Here is a 22,795-nt window from a genome sequence, read left to right on the forward strand (position 1 = left end):
GGTTGGGTTGGTTGGTCTGGGTGTCCCAGAGGTGTTCTCTGAAACATTCCGCAAGTAGGCGGTCTGTCTCCCCAATATAGAGGAGGCACCACCCACGCCCTCCACCTCCTCCATGATTTTCGCTTCCCCGGTCCCCAACGCCTTATCTTCACCATGGACATCCAGTCCCTGTACACCTCCATCCCCCATCACGAAGGACTCAAAGCCCTCTGCTTCTTCCTTTCCTGCCATACCAACCAGTACCCTTCCACTGACACCCTCCTTCGACTGACTGAACTGGTCCTCACCCTGAACAACTTCTCTTTCCAATCCCCCCACTTCCTCCAAACCAAAGGAGTAGCCATGGGCACCTGCATGGGCCCCAGCTATGCCTGCCTCTTTGTTGGATATGTGGAACAGTCCATCTTCCGCAGTTACACTGGCACCACACCCCAACCTTTCCTCTGCTACATCGATGACTGTATCGGCGCTGCCTCGTGCTCCCACGAGGAGGTTGAACAGTTCATCCACTTTACCAACACCTTCCACCCCGACCTCAAATTAACCTGGACCATCTCAGACTCCTCCCTCCCCTTCCTAGACTTTTCCATTTCTATCTTGGGCGACCGAATCAACACGGACATTTACTATAAACCGACCGACTCCCACAGCTACTTAGCCTACACCTCCTCCCACCCTGCCCCCTGTAAAAACGCCATCCCATATTCCCAATTCCTTCGTCTCCGCCGCATCTGCTCCCAGGAGGACCAGTTCCAAAACCATACAACCCAGATGGCCTCCTTCTTCAAAGACCGCAATTTCCCCCCAGACGTGGTCGACGATGTCCTCCACCGCATCTCTTCCACTTCCCGCTCCTCCGTCCTTGAGCCCTGCCCCTCCAATTGCCACCAGGACAGAACTCCACTGGTCCTCACCTACCAGTCCACCAACCTCCATATACAGCGTATCATCCACCGTCATTTCTGCCACCTCCAAACGGACCCCACCACCAGGGATATATTTCCTTTCCCTCCCCTATCAGCGTTCCGAAAATACCACTCCCTCCGTGACTCCCTCGTTAGGTCCACACCCCCCACCAACCCAACCTCCACTCCCGGCACCTTCCCCTGCAACCGCAAGAAATGCAAAACGTGCGCCCACACCTCCCCCCTTACTTCCCTCCAAGGCCCCAAGGGACATTTCCATATCCACCACAAATTCACCTGCACCTCCACACACATCAGCTATTGCATCCGCTGCACCCGATGTGGCCTCCTCTATATTGGGGAGACAGGCCGCCTACTTGGGGAATGTTTCAGAGAACACCTCTGGAACACCCGGACCAACCAACCCAACCACCCCGTAGCTCAACACTTCAACTCCCCCTCCCACTCCACCAAGGACATGCAGGTCCTTGGACTCCTCCATCGCCAGACCATAGCAACACGACGGTTGGAGGAAGAGTGCCTCATCTTCCTCCTAGGAACCCTCCAACCACAAGCGATGAACTCAGATTTCTCCAGTTTCCTCATTTCCCCTCCCCCCACCTTGTCTCAGTCAAATCCCTCGAACTCAGCACCGCCTTCCTAACCTGCAATTTTCTTCCTGACGTCTCCGTCCCCACCCCACTCTGGCCTATCACCCTCACCTTGACCTCCTTCCACCTATTGCATTTCCAACGCCCCTCCCCCAAGCCCCACCTCCCTACCTTTTATCTTAGCCTGGTGGACACACTTTCCTCATTCCTGAAAAAGGGCTTATGCCCGAAACATCGATTCTCCTGTTCCTTGGATGCTGCCTGACCTGCTGTGCTTTTCCAGCAATACATTTTCAGCTCTGTACAAGACCTTTGCCAAGTTATCAAAATTTCAGTGGGGGAGCATTTTGGGAATAGTGATCAAAATTCTATGTGTTTTAAGACAGTTATAGATAAGGATAAGATTGATCCTTGGGTGAAAATGCTAAATTGGGGTAAGGCTAATCTCAACATATTAGGCATGAACTGGAGAAAATAGATTTCGAATGGCTGTTTGAGGCTAAGTCTACATCTGAAATATGGGAGTCTTTTAAAGTTGTTCAGAGTTCAGGACCAACATGTTCCTGTGAGGATGAAAGATAAGAATGGCAACTTTCAGGAACCCTGAATGACAAGAGATAATGGAAGATTAGTTAAAAAGAAAATGGAAGAATGTGTAAGGTTTCGTAAACTGATATCAAATAAAGTCCTTGAGAAGTATAAAGGAAACAGAAAATAAGTTTTCTGGTTCTGGGCGGGATACTCTTCAGAGGGTTGTAGCAGTGATGTACTGATAAGGCTTTCAGAGGTTCTGGTCAGATCACATTTGGAAGATTGTGAGCAGTGTTGAGCCCCATATCTAAGGAAGTTAACTAAGGTTCGTGTGAGTTAGCTTGGATTAGAGCACTAGTGAATTGTGGAAGTCATAGTTGAAGAACTACCGACTCATCACCCCTGCCTTGCAGGTAAAAGTCACTTCCTGAGTGCTAGAACCTAACTAGCTAACAAGACAGTCAAAAGAAAATAGGACAGACTTCCCCTCTGAGTGCTACGAACAAATCACCATTAAAGGGAAACAGGATGAAAGGATTTCAGTTAACTTAATTTCAATGAACTACAAAACTAAGAATCCCAAAATCAATTGTTCAGCTGCCAATGTTCCGCTATCTACTCTTCACGAATGACACAAGAGACAGATCCATATATCATTTAACTTACCCCCTTTTTTGGGTTCATTTTTTATTTTTCAAAAGTATGCATGTGTGTTATATTATTCTTTGTTGTCACATTTGGAACTTAGAAACTCACTCGTCAGTTATTCAAAAGGAGCCTGGTTAAATTGGCTCTTTCAAAAGCATAAATTCATTTGGTCTGGGGGAAAGGAATCCACAAGGAGGGATTTTTTTTTTAAACTGACATTGTTGTGAAAAGCCAAGGGGGAGGGTGGATAATGAGGGGGAGCCAGATCATTCCGGAGCTTGAGACATCCTACTGGAACCGTAATAATTCAGGGAACCTCACCTGGGGACTGGTCATAACAAGGCAAGAAATGGTGTGCTTGCAGAGATTATTATGCTAACATAGGGAGTCATAAAGTTGGATTTAGCACTCCCCCAGCTGAACATGTCAACTCCGTTGGGTGGCCTTCTTGCCAACTGCCTTCTCACCTCTGGCCTTCCCTATCACTCATTCACAGGTTACACCAGCATTTATTACCAATCTTGAATTACCCAGAGGGCAGATTAGTGTCAACCACATTGCCTATGGGTCTGGAGTCACATGTAGGCCAGACCAGGTAAGGATAGTATTTTCTTTCTCTGAAGGGCATCAGTGAACCAGATGAAATTCTCTTAACAGCTTATGGTCATCATTAGGGTCATATTTCCCGATTTTAATTGAATACAAATCCCACCATGACAAGATTCAAACCTGGGTTCTTAGCATTAGCTAGGTCTCAGGATTAATAGCCTAGTGTAAATACCACTAGGCCATCGCATCTGCTGCTAGTAATACCATTTCTCCTGCTGTTCTATATGTTAGGTAGCATAACAAATGCCACTGAAAAGCTGAAGCAGACATTTTGAAATTTACTTCTAACATTATTTGCGCAATACAATATCACAGACTGACACACAAAGCCTGGGTCTGTACATTACATATACACAGGTAACTGACTCAGAACGTGACACTGACTTCATTACACAGACAGAGTTACTGAAGCTGAGATAGGTACCAGAATATCACATGACATGATGCCATGTAACTATCCTGAACATGGAACAGTACAGCAGCATACCAACAGGCCATTCGGCCCATCATGTCTGAGTCGACCATGATGCTATTCTAAACTACTCCCATCTTCCTAAACATGGTCTATATCCCTCTATTTATGTATCTGTCTAACTGCCTCTTAAATATTGCTATTGTCTCTGCTTCTACTATCTTCTCTGGCAGCAAGTTTCAGGCACCCACCACCATCTGTGTAAAAGGCTTTCTTCACATTTCTCTGTTAAACTTTCCTCCTCCCACTATGCCTCCGAGCAGTTGACATTTCTAGACTCCAACTAACCATACGTCCATGCCTCTTATCATTTTATTAACTTCTATCAGGTCATCCTCATTCCCTGATGCTCTAGTGAAAATAATCTAAGCTTGTCCACACTCTCCAGCTTCTTTGGCACCCTCTCCAAGGACTCCACATTCTTCCAATAGTATGGCGACCAGAACTACAATATTCCAAACATAGCCAAACTCAAATTATTTACAGTTATAACATGACTTGACAACTTTTATACTGGATGGCCTGAATGATGAAAGTAAACATGCCTTATGCCGTATGGGTGGAATTGAGGAGCCTTATGAGAATTAAAACCACAATAGATGTCATATATACACCATCATAAAAAGTTGAATTCCAAATTTGCTGATGACACAAAATTGGCCAGCATTGTAGATAATGTTGACAACAGCATAAAATTACAACAGGATATTGATACATTAGGCAAAGCTGCAGCAGATGGATTTTAATATTAGGGAATGGGAGGCTATCCTTTTCAGACTGAACCAGGATAGATCAGGATAGTTTTTCAGAAGGCAGAAAGTTAAGTACAATGGATGGCCAGCAAGATTTGCAATTCATGGAGCATAGTTCTTTAAAATATCACAAGCAAGTGCACAAAATAATCAAGAAAACCATTGGAATGCTCATCCTCATACCTAAAGAGTTGGAGTACAATGATGCAGGCATTATGCTGCAGTAATACAAAATCCTAGCTAGACCCCACATAGTACTGTGAGCAGATCTGGGCACCAACCTTAGGAGGGATGTCATGGCTGTGGAGAGAGGTCAACACAAAAATTACACCTGAACTTCAGAGGTTAAGTTATGAGGAAAGGTTAGACAAATTTTTTCTTTTATTATCTAGAACTTAGAGTGTTAAAGGGTGATCTAATCAAGGTCTTCAGGACATTAACAGGGAAGGACAGGATAGATAAAGATAAACTTTTTCCATTCTTTGAAGATTCTAGAACCATGGGGCATAGTCGAAGGATTCAGGCCAGGCCATTCAGGAGGGATGTTAGAAAGCACTTCTATACTCAAAGAGTAGTGGAAGCTTGGAACTCTCTTCCTCAAATGGTGGTTGATGTGAATTAAATTGTTAAATCTAAACCTGACAGATATATCTTTATGAAGTAAGGGGTGTAGGTCCAAGGTAGGCATATAGAGTTAGACCACAGATCGTCCATTTTATTGAATAGTGGAGTGATAGGGTAAATGGTCTGCTCCTGCTGCTATGGTCCTATACATCTGAGTTCAGATCTGTTATCATGAACACTTCTAGCAGATATGTGTGCTGTCTCCAAGATGCACTGCAAATATTCACCAAAGTTCCTTAGGCAGCACCTTCAAAAACTCACAACATCTACCATTTAGAAAGATCAGGGGCAGCAGACAAATGGATACACCACCACCTGTAAGTTCCCCTTCAAATCACTCACCTCCTGACTTGAAAATATATCGCTGTTCTTTCCGTATCATTGAGTTAAAATCTTGGAACTCCAAGTCCTAATTATGGAAACTATGGATGGGTAATAATTGCTGGTCCAGCCAGCAACACCCTCATCTCATGAGCAAATTTAACATTTCCTAAATGTGTGCTGCTTAAAGCTCTGGCTGTTGAGCGCATTATTGTCTTATACTGTCCTATATCATTAAAAATCTGAAATGCTTCCGTCTCACTGTGGGTTAATTTGCTGAGTAGTCACTTTTGCAAACATGAGAAATCTAGTCTGGTTACTGTGAATAGAATGATAAACCTGCATTGATAACTATCACATTCAGGACATTGTCCAATATTCCATGAGATGTCAGATTGCATTCATTATATGAGCCCTATTCATTGGAAAAGGAGGAACAATGTTCAAAACTAAACAACCAATAGTAGTTTAAGTTTTAAATGAGGGATTTTGGTGTTCCCTCACATCCTGAGCACTTCCTTTCTGATTTTTACGTCTCAAAAATACTTTGCCAAGGGACCACTCTGATAATTGTGAATGCAGAATGAATCCTGTTTTGGGAAAGGGGGAAGAACGTAGATGCGATTATATCGCCAGAGTGCTCCGTTTGCTAGGGCCTGTGAGATCATCACAGATATGGCTATTCTTTGTCCCACCATGTAAGAGATTAACTGTGAAAATAAAAACACGCAATCGCAAAGCGTCTGATGCAATTAGACCGTGGGAGTGCACCATATTTTTGCTGCCGAGTGGATAATAGCTCACACCAGTGAAAAATAAAAATGCTAAAACATTTGTGAGTTATCACTTAATGGCTGGCAGCCAGGTGAAGCATCCTAGAATTAATTTAAAGGCTGCTCCAAGATTCAAAGGACTGTTTACTCCCATGGAGCTAGAAAAGAGCAGCTGATGCTAGTTGGACTAGACTTGTACCTATTAGTTGATGCATTCCCTCATTAACCCAAACCTAACCATGAAATTGGATATCAGCTATCCCTGTGTCCCTCTGTAATTAAAGCAAACATTTACTAAATATGCAAACAGCAAACAAACTACAAGGTCAAGGACTGGTTGTAATGAATGCTTCGCATCTTAACAGGAAAGCCCAGTGGTGCTAAGGTTAGACAGGGCCAGGACAATGTAAGTTTTTTAAAATCCTTTGCAACAACCAGGAGAAATTGTGAGATTTGCTCAACCAAGTGTTGCTTTTCAGTGGTATAAAGTGGTTGCTAAATTTGAAGTAATTCCTGATAGCTTCTCAGTACACACTGAAATATTTACTGAAGTACTAAATTCCTAGAATATTTACGGATGTGGATTGAGGTCTCCTGCACTGTTTAAAGAAAGTGGAGCCGGAGTGTAATCAGACACAGTAGGATGGCATGGTGGCCCAATGGTTAGCACTGCTGCCTTACAGCAGTAGGGTCTCAGGTTCCATTCCAGTCTTGGGTAACTGTCTGTGTGGTGTTTGCATATTCTCCCTGTGTCTGTGTGGGTTCCTTCCCACAGTCCAAAGATGTACAGGTCAGGTGAATTGGACATGCTAAATTTCCCATAGTGTTAGGTACACCTTTCAGAGGGAAATGGGTATGGTTGGGTAACTCTTTGGAGGGTTGTTGTGGACTTGTTGTTCCAAATGGCCTGTATCCACACTGTAGGGGATCTAATCAGACTTGATCAATCTGGATGGTTTTAGATTTTGGTTTCTTAAATATAGCTTGCTGTGTGTTCTCCCTTACCCTTCCATATATGATAGAAGAACAAGAACAAAGAACAATACAGCATAGGAACAGGCCCTTGGGCCCTCCAAGCCTACTCCTTCCATACTAAAACTACCTTCACTTAGAGGATATGTATCCCTCTATTCCCTTCCGGTTCATGTATTCTTCCAGATGCTTCTTGAATGCTGCTATTGTGGCCACTTCCATCCCCCTCCTCTGGCAATGTGTTCCAGGCACAAACCATCCTTTGTGTGAAAACCTTGCCTTGCACATCTCTTTTAAACATCCCCCCTCACACTTTGAACCTGTTCCCCCTAGTAATTGACCCCTTCACCCTGGGAAAGAGATACCTAGTTTGACATTGAATACTACACAGAGTAATGCATCCAGCTGCAGACGTATGTTAAATAAGTTTTGCTAGTCTAGTTCAGAATACTGAGGGGAGCAGGTTCACATCACTTCTGAAAAAAGGTCACTGAATTTGAAAAGCTAACTCTAGTTTCTCTCTGTCAGACCTGCTGAGTTTTTCCAGCGAGTTCTGTTTATGTTTCAAATCTCCAGTATCTACAGTTCTTTGTTTTATTTTGGCGAGTCACTGACAGCAGGATTCCTAGCTTCTGACTTGCACCTGGAACCACAGTTTCTATATGACTAGTCCAGCTTAGTTTGAGATGGTAAAATCCAGCACTTTATAACGGTGGATTCAGTAATATTGATACCAATGAAGTTCAAGGGACAATGGTTATGTGTTCTCTTGCTGGAAATAGTCATTGCCTGGCACGTGTATGATGTGAGCATTACTTCCCACTGGGAGGAGTGTGCAGTAAATCAGCATCACTGTGAAGCAGACTGTGAGGAGAGTGCTGTGAGTATTATTGCTGGGAAATGGACTGGGAGGAACTCAGTATGTAGCAGCTCATGAGTAGAGTGGTGAATTTGGTATAAAGCACAATGAGTGGCAAGTGGTGAATTTGGTGAGCTGATGCTGAGAGGATGCGTAAATGGCAAACCTGATCTCAAAACTCCTATGGCCCTCAAACCACTCACACCCCTCACTGTATCCCACAATCCTGGACATACATGTTCGTCCAAGCTCCTTAGCATAAAAGACTGCTTAGCACTCTCAGCAGGTAGCTCAGAATGGCTCCATGAGGATTAACTCTATTAGCTGGCAGCTCTGAAAACTCTGTTTCTCTCTCCACAAATACTGCCAGAAGTGCTGGGTTTCTCCAGCTTTCTGTGTTTTCACTACCATCTGCTTAGTTGATAGCAAGGGCACAGAGTTCCATAAAATCCGATTCATAAACATATTATAAAATAAAAAGGAGGCTATTCAGCCTCTTATCGCCATGTCATCACTTTAGGAGACAAATTCAGCCAATCTCACACCCCTACCATTTTCCCCACTGCCATGCAATTTTTCCTTTCAAATGCTTATCTAATTCCCTTTCAAAAGCCACAAATGAGTTTTTATCCACCACAGTGCATTCCAGATGTTCATCACACACTCTGTAAGAAGATTTTCCTCATTTCTCCATTGACTCTTTTATCTTTAACCTTAAATCAGCGCATTCTGATTCTGCCAATGGGAATCATGTTTGCCAGCCTGACACTGTCCATACCTCTCTGAACAACGCTATCTAGTCTTCTTTGTTTTCTGCCAGCCAGCCAATCCTCTGTCTATGCTACACAATGAGCTCCCAGTTTCTGCAAGAACCTTTTGTGTGGAATCATGTCAAATGCCTTCTGGAAATCCAAGTGCAATGCATTCACTGGCTCCCTTTTCTCCACTGTCCAAATCACTATTTCAAAAATTCCAATAAATTAGTTAAATACAACTTTCCTTTCACAAAACTGACTCTTCTTGATTACTTTGCATTTATCCAATTTTCCAGTTATAACCTCCTTATTGGTAAATTCCAACACCCTCCCCATGATAGACATCAAGGTAACTGCCCAAAGTTTCTTCCTGAATAGAGGAGTTGTATTTACCCTTTTTCCAGTCTGACGGAATCTTTCAAGAGCTTAATAAATTTTAGAATGCTAACACCAGTGCCTCTCCTAGTTCATTAGCTACCTATTTTTCGACCCTATGATGAAATACATCAAACCCAGAGACCTATCAAACTCTGCAAAATCAACAACATTCCATTTGCTTTTCTAATAGGGAGTGTTTTTCTAATAGCTTGCTGTACCCAGATACCAACCTTCTGTGATTCACCTACCAGATCCTTCTGTACTACTGGGTCCTGCAATCTCTTTCCATTTAAATAATTAACTGCTTTTCTATTCTTCCTGCCAAGGCACATTCAATATTTTGTGCCTGCATGTCTCTAGGTCTCTCTGTTCATTGACCCCCAACCCACCTTAGAATTCTTTACTTATGTTGCTACTTCTCATTTTTTTCAACCAGTTCATGTTTCTCTGCATTAAGTTTCATTGGTCACTTGTCTTCTCACTGCACCAGTCCATCTATGTCCTCTAGAATTCTATACTATGGGTTGAATCTTATTTTGGCTACATGTCAATTTTGTTGAGGTTTGTGGGGGACTTCACACCATGAGGTCTTGTGAGGACTCTTGCTATTTCTTAAGCTCAGCTCTTTAACTATCTGCCCATCTCTAAAACACCCCTCTTGTTCCCGTCTTACGGCAAGGTATTTCTGGAATGACTCCCCATTCACCTGATACCTGACAAAAGATTGGTGTCCATGTCATCTTTAACCTGCTCAAACAGTGGCAATCTGGAATTGTCCCTCACCAGTAATCTAATGGTACAGCAGCCACAAGGCCAGGCTGTTGTCTTGCATATAGGTCTCATTCTCCCACCCTGATCACCTTACCCTTTTTGTCTTTTTTTTAACATCTCTTCCTGTCTGCGGTGATGGAGAAAGTGACACAAGGAGGGTGGAAACCAGTCACAGACTCTCGACGAGGCCTTGCAGCAGAGCTAGGGACTCCTGATTGTGGTAGGCCCAGAACCGGGGTCTCCCGGCAATCAGCAAGGTGGCAGCAGCAGCTGAGCTAGACACCTGATTGTGGGGCGAGTGTGGATCCTGCAAGGAACCCAGTATCGGCAGCTCACCGGTGAGCTGGGCCCCGTGATGAATTGATGAAGCCTGAAGAGTGATAACTCCGATGTGGTGTATCCAGTGCAGACAGCAGAGGGGTGGCAGTGTTGGTGAGCCTGCTCAGGGGTCATGGTGAACGCGGCAGAAAAAAGATGGACTCTCTTTCTGTTCTGTCTTTTTATTCATAAATTATTCAAAATAGCACCAGTTGTGGTGACAGTTGATGCTTTTCAGTGTATTTTCCTGAAGAGTACAAGTGACATTAATTCATCTTCCTCACTCCCTATTCGCTCTTTAATCACCATGCCATGCAGCTTAGAGTCATAAAGTCCTAGAGATGTACAGCACAGAAACAGAACCTTTGATCCAAATCATCTATGCCGGCCAAATATCCTAATCTAATCTAGCCCCATTTGCCAGCACTTGGCCCATATTCCTCTCAACCCTTCCTATTCATATATCGATCCAGATGCCTTTTAAATGTTGTAATTGTACCAGCATCTACCACTTCCTCTGGCAGCTCTGTGTGAAAAAATTGCTCCTTAGGTCTCTTTTAAATCTTTCCTCCCCCATCTTAATCTTATGCCTTGTAGTTCTGGATTCACCCATCTCAGGGAAAAGACTTTGTTATTTACCTTATCCATGCCCCTCAGAATTTTATAAACCTATATAAGGTCACTCCTTAGCCTCCGATGCTCCAGGGAAAATAGGCCCTGCCTATTCAGCCTTTCCCTATAGCTCAAACCCTCCAAACATAGCAATATTTTTGTAAATCTTTTCTGAACCCTTTCAAGTTTCACAACATCCTTCCTATAGGAGAGAGACCAGAAGTGCACACAGTATTCCAAAAGTGGCTTAACTAACGCCCTGTACAGTTGCAACATGACCTCCCAACCCCTATACTCGATGCTCTGACCAAGAAAGGAAAGCATACCAAATGCCTTCTTCACAGTTTACCTGTCCTTAGCTACATTCCACCTAAAGCCCTGTCTAAGCCCACATCACTCTGTCCCCAGTGCCCACTGCTGACCCTCGCTTCACATTGTCCATGAGGGAAACATCACATACAGACAGACGGGCAAGACTCTAAATATGAGCTTTATTTACAGCCAGCAAAAGCAAATACAAGCAATATAAACAGAGGCTGCAATTTGTCCTGACATTGCAGACAGAAAGTTGGTGTGACTATTTTATACTCCATGATGGTCTGTTTCACCCAGCTCACATCTGAAGAAACTGGGCATTAATCAGCTCCTGCCTGGCTGGCAGTGGCCAATGCAGCTGAGCTCTGTCGTGGACAAGAAGAGATCCTTTCTCGCCAATGTCCTTGTCCTCCTCCTCAGAAGAAGAAGAAGCTAGCTTCTCCCATTCCCTGGTTCCTCAGCATCTATTCTATTGCCTTGTTGCCTGCAGCAATTCTGCAGAGCACAGCATGATACAGCACCCTCTGTCCTAACTATGCTGGAGTCCCCCTCCTCCCCTGGCTGGCTGTTTTCTCTGACCAGTTTGTACGCTCCTTCTTTGGATCTAATACTATCCCCTATTTCCCCTTGTTAGCCCTGGTCTGATCAACTTTCTTGTTTTAGTTTTGCACCAGCCAGAAACGAACAATCATTGCAATTCATCCAAGTGTTCTTTAAATGTTTGCCATTGCCTATCCACCTTCATCCCTAGAAGTAACACTTCATCACAGCCAGATTACACCTCATACCATTGTGATATTGTCACTTGGGTTCAGGATCCTAGCCTCAGAATCAATGACATCACTCTCAACCTTAATGAAGGATTCTATCACATTATAAATATGATCATGAAATGGAGTGCTTGCTGCACTCATACACTCTTAATGTCTCTTCTTCCTCATGCAGCTGAGGAAAGATGGCATGACAGCTAATACCCTCACCAACTTTTCTAGGTATGCCATCGAGAGTATTCTGTCTGGATGTATCATGACCTGGTATGGCAACTGTACCATTCAAGATCGGAGACATTTACAGAGAGTGGTGAACTCGGCCCGAACAATCACAAAGGCCAGCCTCCCATCTATAGAACCCGTCTACCAGGCCCGCTGTCAAGAAAAGGCCGCCAGCATTCTTAAAGATCCATCCTACCCTGACAATGTTTTTCTACAGCGTCTACCATCAGGGAGAAGGTACAGAAGCCTGAACACACAAACCAGCCGGTTTCAAAACAGTTTCTACCTTACTGTTGTTAGAATACTGAATGGACTCACAAACTCTTAACATTCGCTGTACCTGTGTTTTTGTTTTTGCTGCTGTTTTCCTATTATTTACTGTCTATGCTACTTAACTCTGTGATCTGCCTGTATTGCTCGCAAGACGTTTTTTAATTTCAAAATATACTTTATTCATAGAAATAAATCTTTAGTACTTGTACAATTTGCCATGTCGTTCATAGATATATACATTGCACGTCTTAACATTACAAAGAACAGATTGAATTAATCGAATTTATAGTTATATTATTTACAGTTCCCTTTATTAACCATCCAGTCTCTTAGTATTTAGCTGTGGCTTCAGCGGAACCCACCTACTGAGTGGGTGCCCTGTTATATGAAAGCAAATGAAACTTCTTTAACCCCCGATTTATGGGGTTACCATTGTCCATTTGACTGTCCTGTCTCTGGGGTAGCTGTCTGCACCCCCATGGTGAGCACAAACTGCTGGACCTTCACTGGGCTGAGATAGCTATCCAGCTCCTCACTGGGGTCATTTACCCGCTCTGGTGTCATTAAGCCAAGGCAAGGGTCCTCACTGTCCAGTTCTGTGTCTGACAATGGGGCTGTCAGAGGATCACAGCTCTCAGTTGCCTGTAGTTGTGGGGCAGTGGGTACCCCCTGGTTCTCACTGGGTGGAGGGTGGACTTCGGGGGGTCAGTTGTTTCCTGGTTGGGAGGAAATGCCCTCCTCTTTACCTACGGCGCTCTGTCTCTTGTTCTGGTGGTGATGACCTTCTTTGCGCCCATCTTCCCCATCCGAAGAGCTGGCCGTTCCTCCCTCGTGCAGCTGTCTTTTCCCCCTTTGCTGGGAGGCTTTGGGGGCCTGGCAGGATTTCCTCTTCCTGTTTTTAACAGGTATCCACTCCTCCACCTGCTTGATTACCTCCTCCTTCATTGCTTCCATCTGCCCAGCTAGAGCTAGGATCAGCTGCTGTGACTCTCCGCTGGCTGCCGCCTCCTCCACTCCAGCCTGTTCTTCTTTCTGGGTGCCCCCAGACTCCGTTTCCCTGCTGTCTGGGTGGACCTTGCTGGTCTTTGGGGGTCCACGGCTCACATTGCCACCTCTAGCCATCTGTGCGTAAGTGGGGCCCCCCCGTCTTGGGCAGGTCTTATACATATGGCCCGCCTCTCCGCACAGGTTGCAGCTCTTTTCTTCCTGACAGTCCTTGGTCAAGTGACCCTCCTGTTTGCAGTTCCTGCAGATGGCCACCTTGCAATCCGCCGCCACGTGTCCCGACTTCCCGCAGGTTCGGCACACTTTCGGCTGCCCTGCATATGTCAGGTAGCCTCTGCTCCCTCCAATTGCAAAGCTCGAGGGTGGGTGGAGGATGCTCCCATTGTCATCGACCCTCAGAGTTACCGCTTACTGGTCCAGATCCCAAAGGGGTCGACCACATCGGTGGCTTCTCCCTCAACTTGGACATACCTTCCCAGGAAGGTCAGAACATCAGCCACTGGAACATAGGGGTTGTACATATGGATTGTAACAACCCGATTCCTCTGTGCAGGAAGCACACACAATGGGGTCGCCAACAAGATGGAAAACAGCGGCTTCCCTTCCTTCTCCTTGAAGACCTTCAGGAGCTGTTCACACTGCTTCACAATCCTGAAGGTCACATCGAAGTAGCCTGCCCCAGGGAAATCCTGCAGGCAGTATACTTTTTTTTATTTCAAAAATATACTTTATTCATAAAATGATTTGATGGTCTGTACATTTGATCATGCCATACATATGTCCACATTTACAAACACAGATTCGAATTTATCCTTGTCATATACAGGTCTGTGCATTTTTCAATCTTGTACATATATTTGGCTGAGGCATCAGCAGAGCCCAAAAAAACGTCCGCATGGGCCCCCTGTTCTTCTTTAGGCAGGCCGATCTTACACGGTGGTCTTTCCCCACCGCGCCTTGGCGGCAGCTGCCCCAAGCTTCAGCGCGTCCCTCAACACGTAGTCTTGGACCTTGGAATGTGCCAGTCTGCAACACTCGGTCAGGGTCAACTCCTTCAGCTGGAAGATCAACAGGTTTCGGACCGCCCAGAGAGCATCCTTCACCGAGTTGATGATCCTCCAGGCGCAGTTAATGTTCGTCTCGGTGTGAGTCCCGGGGAACAGGCCGTAGAGCACGGAGTCCCGCGTCACGGCGCTGCTCGGGACGAACCTCGACAAGCACCACTGCATTCCTCTCCAGACTTCTTCTGCATAGGCACATTCCAGAAGGAGGTGTGTGACAGTCTCGTCCCCCCCCCACAGCCGCTTCGAGGGCAGCGTGCGGTGCGGCAGAGAGTCCGGGCGTGCATAAAGGATCTCACAGGCAGAGCGCTTCTCACCACCAGCCAAGCCACGTCTTGGTGCTTGTTGGAAAGTTCTGGCGATGAGGCATTCTGCCAAATGGCTTTGACAGTCTGCTCAGGGAACCGCTCGACAGGATCCGCCCTCTCCTTTTCCCGAAGGGTCTCAAGGACGCTACGTGCTGACCACTTCCTGATGGACTTGTGGTCAAAGGTGTTTTTCCTCATAAATTTCTCCACGAAGGACAGGTGGTACGGAACGGTCCAACTACTCGGAGCGTTCCGCGGCAGTGAGGCCAGGCCCATCCTTCGCAACACCGGGGACAGGTAGAACCTCAGTACGTAGTGACACTTGGTGTTTGCGTACCGGGGATCCACGCACAGCTTGATGCAGCCACACACAAAGGTGGCCATCAGGGTGAGGGTGGCATTGGGCGTGTTTTTCCCCCATTGCACCGGTCTTTGTACATTGAGTCTCTTCGGACCCGGTCCATCTTTGATCTCCACATGAACTGGAAGATGGCCCGGGTGACTGCGGCGGCACAGGTCCTGGAGATAGGCCAGACCTGTGCCACATATAGCAATACTGAGAGTACCTCACACCTGATGACCAGGTTTTTTCCCGCGATGGAGAGCGACCGTTGCCCCCATCTGCCTAGTTTCTGTCTCATCTTCCTGATCCGCTCCTCCCAGGTCTTGGCGCACGCCTCAGCCCCCCCGAACCAAATACCCAGCACCTTCAGGTGGTCAGTCCTGACGGTGAAAGGGATAGAGTATTGGTCGGCCCAGTTCCCGAAGAGCATGGCCTTGCTCTTGCCTCGGTTTACCTTGGCCCCCGAGGCCCATTCGAACTGGTCACAGATGCACACGAGTCTGTGCACGGACAGCGGATCCGAGCAGAAAACAGCGACGTCATCCATGTACAGGGAAGCCTTAACCTGCAGGCCCCCGCTGCCAGGAATAGTCACCCCTCTCAGGCTCGCATCCTTCCTGATGGATTCGGCAAATGGCTCTATGCAACACACAAACAAGGCAGGTGAGAGGGGGCATCCCTGCCTGACTCCAGATCTGACTGGGAAGCTATCTGATTCCCACCCATTGATTGAGACTGCACTGACAATGTTGGTGGTACAGCAGTCTGATCTAATTTCCGATTCCCTCCCCAAAGCCCATTTTGGAGAGGACATCCCTCATATATGTATGCGATATCCTGTCAAAGGCGTTCTCCTGGTCCAGGCTGATGAGGCAGGTGTCCACCCCCCTGTCCTGCATGTAGGCGATCGTATCCCTGAGGAGTGCGAGACTCTCAGAGATCTTCCTGCCCGGTACAGCACAGGTTTGGTCCGGGTGGATCACCGATCCCAGAGCAGACCTGACCCGGTTGGCGATGACCTTTGACAAGATTTTGTAGTCTGCATTTAACAGTGTGATCGGTCTCCAATTTCTGATGTCCTCCCTCTCCCCCTTCCGCTTGTAGATGAGGGTGATGATGCCTTTCCTCATGGATTCGCTCATGGTACCTGCCCGAAGCATACTGACATACACCTCCAGCAGGTCCTGGCCGATCAAGTCCCAAAGAGCGGAATAAACCTCGACCGGTAAGCCGTTGCTTCCGGGAGTTTTATTCTTTTCGAAGGACTCGAGGGCCTTGGTCAGTTCATCCAGAGATAGCGGCTGGTCCAGCCTCTCTCGTGTTCCGTCATCTAGGACCTCCGTGATAGAGGACAGGAACGACTGGGAGGCCGCGCTGTCGGTTGGCTTCGAGTCATACAGGCTGGCGTAGAAGGATTTGCTGATCCTCATGACGTCAGCCTGAGATGACGTTACCGAGCCATCTTCTTTCTTCAGGCTGCTGAGCACGGAGCTCTCTTTGTGCACCTTCTGGAAGAAGAAACGTGAGCACATCTCGTCCTGCTCCACCGAGCGGACCCTGGACCGGAAGATTATCCTGCAGGCAGTACACGTCCACTGCAGCGAACCCACAGCATCCCAACAGTACTTTCTTAATAAGCAGGATGCAGTCGACCAGTGTACGATCCTCTACCTTCTTCACAGTCACCCGGACTGTGTTTCGAACCCCCTGCCCAGGGTTGCGGGCAGCTGTTGAGGCCATAGCTCTGAGGTTGGCTGGTCCCTGATTTGGCATTAGGCCGAAGCCAGCATGAAGATCCACCAATAGCAGGTCAGCACAACCAAACGATCCTCCAACGTCTAATCACGATCCAGCGATGATCTCCACTAGCTCTGATGACTCGCAACTCGACCCCTGTCCTGATAAGAACAGACACCTACTTGATCTAGCCTCGTCCTTGGAGAACCACCTTGGTGATCATGGTATCTCCCCTGCCAGGGGGATTTAGAAATCCTGGGCGATATCCTTTAAGCGCCTCCCCTGCCGAAAGACAAAGCTTTTCACTGTGCCTCTGTACACGTGACAATAAATTCAATTCCCACCACAGACTCACACTGATCATTCACCTTTTCATTACACTCAGTAGATACCATTATAAAACTTTCATGACAGATGATGAAGCAATGGCCTCCACCTCCCACTGCACTGTTGGAATTTTCACAGGTGAGGGGATCTTTTTTATCCAGCATTCCCCTCTTTTTAAGTCCTTGCTGTTAACTTCTGCATCATTAAGAAGGACCAATGACATGATGCAAATGACCTCGGATTAGCATTTGAACGCTATGCGTGATCAAACTCTGCATGCATTCCAAGCATTTTCCCTGGTAGAGCATTTAGGTACCTAACACTCGCGGTGTAAATAATTTACCTCACACATCTCCTTTAAACTTTCCCCTCTCACCTTAAACCTATGCCCCCTAACATTCACATTTTCACCCTAGGAAAAACATTCTCACAATCCGTCCATTCCACCCCCCCCTTATCCATTCCTCTCAATTTTATTTACTTCTATCAGACAAACCCCTCAGCCTTTGACGCTCTGAAATTCTAAGTTTGTCCAACCTCTCCTTAAAGCTAATATACTTCAATCCAGGCAACATCCTGGTAAAGTTCTTCTGTACTCTCTCCAAAGCCTCCACAGCCTTCCTATAGTGCAGTGACCAGAGATGCACACAATAGTCCAAATGTGGCCGAACTAAAGTTTTAATCACCTGCAACAGGACTTGCCAATTTTTATACTCAAAATGCCCTGACTGATGAAGGCAAGTAAGTCATTTACTTTCTTTACCACCTTATCCATTTATGTTGCCACTTTTAGGGAGCTATGGACTTGTACGCCAAGATCTCTCTGTACATCAATGCTCCTAAGGGTCTTGCCATTTACTGTATCCTTTCCTCTTGCATTTGACCTCCCAAAGTGTATCACCTTCACCTGCCATTTCTCAGCCCAACTTTCCAACTGATCTATATCCTGCTGTTTCCTTTGACAATGTTCCTCACTATCCACAACTCCAATTTCCATGTAATCTGCAAACTTACTAATCAGACCACCTACATATTCATTATAATCATTGATAACAGAGGTCCCAAATCTGATTCTTGTGGAATACTACTGATCACAGACTTGCAGTCAGAAAAACTCCCCTCCACAATTACCCTCTATCTTCTATGAATCAATCTAATTTTGTATCCAATTTACCAAGTCACCACAGATCCCATACGACTTAATCTTCAGGACCAGTTTACCATGAGGGACCTTACCAAATTTCCTTTGAAATTTCTATAATGTTCTGTATTTGCATGTTCAACTTGTCATCTGCCAAAAGATTCTTAGAATATGAAAACCACTAACACAGGAGACGTTTGAAACCATACAAATGATCAATGTGACACAGTGAAAGTGCAGAACAATATATATGGAGCAATGTGTTGAAATGTCTACAATTCTATATTAAGGTAAAGTCACCATAGTCTCACCTGACCATAGGACAGCTCACTCATTAGAGAGAAATGAATGGTGGTGGTTTAAGCTAAGGATCACCATGCCTCAGTGAAGGGGAAAGGTTGAGAAGGAGAGTCATTCATGGTAACCTCAGCCAATGCAGGGACACTCTACATTGCATACTAGCCCTTCAGCCAACTGAAATATTACCATTCATTACACTGTGTGGTGACTTTGTGATAATAACAGGTAAAGAATAAATTATTCTGTTATAATGCTGTGAGATAAAAGCAATATCGGTGTAGTACTAAGTTCATAAGAATTGCAATACAAATATAGCTGCTTCAATGACAAAGATATAGTCCTTGGAAAAATAATCATACCACAGATGACACAGGTTAATCTTTGGTGGTACATCAATACTGAGATGTTGCAAAAAGTCTCACCTCTAGTCAAAAGATTTAAGTTTGAATGGCAAACAGGATTTGACTGCATCACCTGGGCTGATGCTCGAGAGCAACATTAAGAAAGTGATGTCTTTTTGGTAAAACTAAACTGAGGCAGAATCTGTATTCAGAGAGATCATAAAAATCCTATAACTTTCCCTGGTATCATTCTTTCTTCTAAGACCAGAAGAAAATCCTGATTAGTTCGATTCCACAGTTGTTGCTGCATGAATTCACCTTTAGCTGTGAAACAGTTAAATTTGCACTCCACCTCTTTCCTTTTCCATTGACTTCAATGAACAAAGTTGTTGAGCAGTGTACATATCAGGCAATAAATTCACTGTTGCCCATTTTGTGTCATAGAGTCATAGAATCATAGCAATGTACAGCATGGAAACAGACCCTTCGGTCCAACCCGTCCATGCTGACCAGATATCCCAACCTAATCTAGTCCCACCTGCCAGCACCCAGCCCATATCCCTCCAAACCCTTCGTATTCATATACCCGTCCAAATGCCTCTTAAATGTTGCAATTGTACCAGCCTCCGCCACATCCTCTGGCAGCTCATTTCATACACGTACCACCTTCTGTGTGAAAAAGTTGCCCCTTAGGTCTCTTTTATATCTTTCCCCTCTCACTCTAAACCTATGCCCTCTAGTTCTGGACTCCCCAAACCCAGGGAAAAGACTTTGCCTATGTATCCTATCCATGCCCCTCAATTTTGTAAACCTCTATAAGATCACTCCTCAGTCTCCGATGCTCCAGGGAAAACACCCCCAGCCTGTTGAACCTCTCCCTATAGCTCAAATCCTCCAACCCTGGCAAAATCCTTGTAAATCTTTTCTGAAACCTTTCAAGTTTCACAACATCTTTCCGATAGGAAAGAGATCAGAATTGCACACAATATTCCAACAGTGGCCTAACCAATGTCCTGTACAGCCACAACATGACCTCCCAATTCCTGTACTCAATACTCTGACCAATAAAGGAAAGCATACCAAACGCCTTCTTCACTATCCTATCTACCTGTGACTCCACTTTCAAGGAGCTATGAACCTGCACTCCAAGGTCTCTTTGTTCAGCGACACTCCCTAGGACCTTACCATTAAGTGTATAAGTCCTGCTAAGATTTGCTTTCCCAAAATGCTTTCCCTCGCATTTATCTGAATTAAACTCCATCTGCCACTTCTCAGCCCATTTGCCCATCTGGTCCAAATCTGAGGTAACCGTCTTCGCTGAGGTAATCCAAATTTGCCCATCTGAGGAAACCGTCTTCGCTGTCCACTACACCTCCAATTTTGGTGTTATCTGAAAACTTACTAACTGTACCTCTTATGCTCGCATCCAAATCATTTATGTAAATGACAAAAAGTAGAGAACCCAGCACCGATCCTTGTGGCACTCCACTGGTTACAGGCCTCCAGTCTGAAAAACAACCCTCCACCACCACACACTGTCTTGTACCTTTGAGCCAGTTCTGTATACAAATGGCTAGTTCTCCCTGTATTTCGTGAGATCTAACCATGCTAATCAGTGTCCCTTGGGGAACCTTGTTGAATGCCTTACTGAAGTCCATATAGATCACATTAACTGATCTGCTCTCATCTATCCTCTTTGTTACTTCTTCAAAAAACTCAATCAAGTTTGTGAGACATGATTTCCCACGCACAAAGCCATGTTGACTATCCCTAATCAGTCCTTGCCTTTCCAAATACATGTACATCCTGTTACTCAGGATTCCCTCCACCAACCTGCCCACCACCAACGTCAGGCTCACTGGTCTATAGTTCCCTGGCTTGTCCTGACCATCCTTCTTAAACAGTGGCACCACGTTAGCCAACCTCCATCCTTATGACAAATTTTGACCCAATGTGTGTGAGATGTCTCATGATCCATGTTTTTCAAAATATCAGTACAATGGCTATCTTATTAGCCTCATAGTCAAGAAACCTGGATTAGTAGAACATAGAACAGTACAGCACAGAACAGGCCTTTCAGCCCACAATGTTGTGCAGACCATTGATCCTCATGTAAGGTAAATCTAATGTACGAACCATCAAATTTCTGTGACCATATGCATGTCCAGCAGTCTCTTAAATACCCCCAATGACCTCGTTTCCACAACTGTTGCTGGCAATGCATTCCATGCTCTCACAAATCTCTGCGTAAAGAACCTGCCTCTGACATCCCTCTATACTTTCCGTCAAACAGCTTAAAACTATGACCCCTCATGTTAATAATTTCTGCCCTGGGAAAAAGTGTCTGGCTATCAACTCTATCTATGCCTCTCATTATCTTGTACACCTCAATTAGGTCCCCTCTCTTCCTTCTTATTTCCAATGAAAAAAGTCAGAGCTTAGTCAACCTCTCTTCGTAAGATAAGCCAGCATCCTGGTAAACCTCCTCTGAACCCTCTCCAAAGCATCCACATCTTTCCTATAATAGGGCGACCAGAACTGGACACAGTATTCCAATAGAGCTGCAACAAGACCTCAAGGCTCTTAAACTCAATCCCACTGTTAAAGGAAAGCTAAAACACCATTTGCTTTCTTAATAACCTTGTCCACTTGGGTGGCAATTTTAAGGTCATCTATGTACCTGCACAGCAAGATCCCACTGTTCCTCCACACTACCAAGAATCCTGTCCTTAATCCTGTAATCACCTTTCAAGTTCGACCTTCCAAAATGTATCACTTTGCATTTATCCAGGTTGGACTCTATCTGCCACCTTTCAGCCCATCTCTGCATCCTGTCAATGTCACGCTGCAGCCTACAACAATCCTCTATACTGTCAATGACACCTCCAACCTTTGTGTCATCTGCAAACTTGCTAACCCATCCTTCAAACTCCTCATCCAAGTCATTAATAAAAATTACAAAGAGTAGAGGCCCAAGAACAAAGCCCTGTGGAACACCAGTCACCACTGACTTCCAGGCAGAATACTTTCCTTCCACAACCACTCGCTGTCTTCAGTCGACTAGCCAATTCTGTATCCAGACAGCTAAATTTCCCTGTATCCCATTTGTCCTGACCTTCTGAACGAGCCTACCATGGGGAACCTTATCAAATGCCTTGCTGAAGTCCATATACACCACATCCACCATTCAACCCTCATCAACTTGTGTAGTAACATCCTCAAAGAACTCAATAAGATTTGTGAGGCATGACCTGCCCCTCACAAAGTCGCGCTGATTGCCTTTAATCAAGCCATGCTCTTCCAGATGGTCATAAATCCTATCCCTCAGAATCTTTTCTAACACCTTGCAGACAACAGACGTGAGACTGGCTGGTCTGTAATTGCCGGGGGTTTCCCTATTTCCTTTCTTGAAGAGAGGAATTACATTTGCCTCCCTCCTGTCCTCAGGTACGATTCCGGTGGAGAGCGAGGATGCAAAGATCTTGGCAAGCGGCGAAGCAATCACATTTCTCATTTCCCAAAGCAGCCGAGGAAAAGTCTGGTTTGGCCCTGGCGGCTTGTCAATCTTAATGTCTGTCAAAGTTTTCAGCACATCAGCTTCCTCGATCTCTATCCGTTCCAGCATGGTTACCTGCTCCTCAATGGTTTCATTCACTACAAGGTCCTTTTCTTTAGTAAAGACAGAAGAAAAAAACTCATTTAGGGCTTCCCTACCTCCTCAGAGTCTATACACAAGTTCCC

Source organism: Chiloscyllium punctatum, chromosome 1, assembly GCF_047496795.1.
Source record: "Chiloscyllium punctatum isolate Juve2018m chromosome 1, sChiPun1.3, whole genome shotgun sequence".
NCBI lineage: Eukaryota > Metazoa > Chordata > Chondrichthyes > Orectolobiformes > Hemiscylliidae > Chiloscyllium > Chiloscyllium punctatum.